This window comes from Cryptomeria japonica, unplaced genomic scaffold (genome assembly GCF_030272615.1).
Source record: "Cryptomeria japonica unplaced genomic scaffold, Sugi_1.0 HiC_scaffold_330, whole genome shotgun sequence".
Taxonomy (NCBI): Eukaryota; Viridiplantae; Streptophyta; class Pinopsida; order Cupressales; family Cupressaceae; genus Cryptomeria; species Cryptomeria japonica.
Genome location: NW_026729152.1, coordinates 163005 through 166667, shown reverse-complemented (window position 1 = coordinate 166667; position 3663 = coordinate 163005). Strand labels below are relative to the sequence as shown.

The 3663-nt window shown below is 63.7% G+C and overlaps 1 non-coding gene across 1 annotated transcript; it reads right to left on the bottom strand.

Annotated features, from left to right (window-relative positions):
- Window positions 1-1941: 1941 nt before the first annotated feature.
- Window positions 1942-2060, bottom strand: LOC131870448 (5S ribosomal RNA). Its single transcript, XR_009368758.1, has one exon. It is a non-coding gene; the product is annotated as a 5S ribosomal RNA (ribosomal RNA).
- Window positions 2061-3663: the final 1603 nt, after the last annotated feature.

Here is a 3663-nt window from a genome sequence, read left to right as displayed (position 1 = left end):
GGTGGGCACCATGGTGCGCACCAAGGAGCGCTCCGAAGTGTGCTCCAAGGTGCGGCGTGCACGAAGTCGGAGCCCGGTTTGCCCCGGGTACGCACCTCGCGTGCACCTTCGCCGGGGTGGGCACCTCGGCTGGGTTGCGCGCCCTGGTGCGCACCAAGGAGCGCTCCGAAGTGTGCTCCAAGGTGCGGCGTGCACGAAGTCGGAGCCCGGTTTGCCCCGGGTGCGCACCTTCGCCGCGGTGCGCACCATGGCGTGCACGAAGTCGGAGCCCGGTTTGCCCCGGGTGCGCACCTCGCGTGCACCTTCGGCGGGGTTGCGCGCCCTGGTGGGCACCATGGTGCGCACCAAGGAGCGCTCCGAAGTGTGCTCCAAGGTGCGGCGTGCACGAAGTCGGAGCCCGGTTTGCCCCGGGTGCGCACCTCGCGTGCACCTTCGGCGGGGTTGCGCGCCCTGGTGGGCACCATGGTGCGCACCAAGGAGCGCTCCGAAGTGTGCTCCAAGGTGCGGCGTGCACGAAGTCGGAGCCCGGTTTGCCCCGGGTGCGCACCTCGCGTGCACCTTCGCCGCGGTGGGCACCATGGCGTGCACGAAGTCGGAGCCCGGTTTGCCCCGGGTGCGCACCTCGCGTGCACCTTCGCCGGGGTGGGCACCTCGGCTGGGTTGCGCGCCCTGGTGCGCACCAAGGAGCGCTCCGAAGTGTGCTCCAAGGTGCGGCGTGCACGAAGTCGGAGCCCGGTTTGCCCCGGTGTGCGCACCTCGCGTGCACCTTCGCCAGGGTGGGCACCTCGGTGTGCTCCGAGGTGCGAACCCGAGAGCGCTCCGAGGTGCCCACGAAGTCGAAAGTCGGGTTAATTGCATTGTTTTCCCCGGGTGCGCTCCGAGGTGCGCAACATCGGCGCGCACCAAGGAGGGCTCCGAAGTGTGCTCCAAGGTGCGCACGATGGCGTGCACCTCTGGTGCGCACGATTCGGAGCTCGGTTTGACCGGGGTGCGCACACCTTGGCTGGGTTGCGCACCTTTTGTGCGCTCCAAGGTGCGCACGAAGTCGGAGCTCGGTTTGCCCCGGGTGCGCACCTTCGCCAGGGTGCGCACCTTGATGCGCACGCCTTGGCTGGGCTGCGCACCTTGGTGGGCGCCATGGTGCGCACCTTTCGTGCGCTCCAAGGTGCGCACGAAGTCGGAGCTCGGTTTGCCCCGGGTGCGCACCTTGGTGGGCGCCATGGTGCACTCCGAGGTGCCCAAGATTGGTGCGCACCAAGGAGCGCTCCGAAGTGCGCTCCAAGGTGCGCGCGAAGTCGAAAGTTGGGTTAATTGTCCGGTTTGCCTCGGGTGCGCACCTTGCGTGCACCTTCGCCAGGGTGGGCGCCTTGGTGCGCACACCTTGGCTGGGCTGCGCACACCTTGGCACCCGCGTTTCCTTCATTTTAAATTTTTTTTTTTTACAATCTCTCAAGTGGGAAATTCTATAATCTCAACTTTTTTTGCCTTTTCAGGAAACTTTTGAATGGAGCGCATCATTGGTGCGCTCCGAAGTGTGCTCCAAAGCTCTCTCCAGCTGCGTGCACCTGCCCCGGCCGCGCACCCGGCCCCGCCCAGCTTCGCTCACCTGTCCCGGGCGTCTGGTGCGGAACCTTAGAGTAAGAAACATCACCGTGCACCTTGGCCAACGTGCGCGACTCGACCGAGCGCGCACTGGCCGAGGTGCACACCGATTTCACCTGGGTGCGCGCGCAGCACCTCGGGCGCACCGGGGTGCGCGCACAACGCCCGGGTTGCACCGTGGCCTGTGTGCTCGGGGCGCCTCGGGTGCGCGCTCGGTGTCGCCCCCGCGCGCGCGGTAGTGCGGGCAGCGCACCCCGGCCCGGCCCGGCCCCGACGAGAACGCAAACGGGCAAAAGGTTTATTCAAATAGCATTGCGACGCCCGGCGAAAAACTAAAAAAGGGTGCAACACCGGGACTTCCCGGGAGGTCACCCATCCCAGTACTACTCCGGCCCAAGCGCGCTTAACTGCGGAGTTCTGATGGGATCCGGTGCACTAACGCTGGTATGATCGCACCCGTTATGAGCTTGTCGCAGTGTGTACTTAGCAAACCGCGACCCACGTGCGAATCCACCCCGGCCACCCACCCCCGTCGAGGTGCACACCCTCCCTCGCGAAGTGCGCCCCGTTCGCCAAGTGTGAGCCCTGCCCGGGTGCGCGCACCTTGCTAGGGCGTCGGGTGTGCACCCGGCCCGGCCTACGTGCGTGCACCTGGAGGGGGCGTCGTGTGCGTGCAGTGTCCCGTCTGCAACGCGGTGCCCACACACCACCTCGGGCGCAACGACCTGCGCTCACATGTGGGCCGAGTGCACCTTGGTGCATGTTCGGGGCGCCTCGGGTGCACGCTCGATCTTGCCCCGGTGCACCAAGGCGCTCGGTTTGCCCCGGGTGCGCACTTGGTGCAAGGTGGGCACCCAAAATAGGGATCAAGCACCAAAACACAAGTTTCGGGATGCAAAATGGGACCCAAGGACCACAAATGCGTTCCAAGACCCATGATGGGTCCACGAGAACAAAAATGTGTTCCGAGACTTAATAAACAAATATTGGGTTTTAGGAGAAGAAACATGCTCTGATGCCCAAAACGAGAATCGACCCCGAAAAGGCCACAGGCCAAAAGTGGGATGCGAGACAAAAAAAAATGGGACCCGAGGACCAAAATTGGGTTCCCAGGTCGAAGACAGGGCAACCGGACAAGAAACGACCTCTAAGGCTCGAAATGAGTCCCGACGACTAAAACTTGACAAGAAGCACCCATCAGGCACCCAACTCGACACCCATGGGATGCCGACCCACCCGGGCTTCCACCTAGCACACCTTGGCACCCACCCACCCTCGCACCCAACCTCGCACCCAACTTAGCACCTTTGAACCCACATTGGCACTCACCCTGACCCTGGCACCTTGGAACCCACATTGGCACTCACCTTGACCCTGGCACCCACCTTTGCACTCACCTTGGGACCCACCCTGGCTCCCACCTCGGCACCCACCCAGACACCCACCTTGGTTCCTTGGCACCCACCTTGGATCCTTGGCACCCACCCCGACACCCACCTTGGCACGCAACTTGGCTACTTGCCACCCATCTTGGCTCCTTGACGCCCACCCCGACAACCACCCCGTGACCTACCCTGGCTAGGGTTGGTGCACACCCACCCTGGTGCCCACCTTGGCACCCACCCTATGACCCACCTTGGCACGCACCTTAGTACCCACCCCGTTACCCACCCTAGGACCCACCCCGTGACCCACCTTGGCCAGGGTGGGTGCCTTGGTGCGCACAACTTGCCTGGGCTGCACACCAGGGCGGGCTCAAGATGGCACCCGCGTTCCGTTTTTTTCACTATCTTTCAAAACGGAAATTTTAAAATCTCATTTTTTTCTTTTTTTTGCCTTTTCTGGAAATTAGTGAAGGCAGCGCATCAAAGGTGCGCAATGCTGGTGCGAACCCGGGAGCGCTCCGATGTGTGCTCCAAGGTGCGGCGTGCACGAAGTCCGAGCCCGGTTTGCCCCGGGTGCGCACCTCGCGTGCACCTTCGCCGGGGTGAGCACCTTGGCTGGGTTGCGCGCCCTGGTGCGTACCAAGGAGCGCTCTGAAGTGTGCTCCAAGGTGCGGCG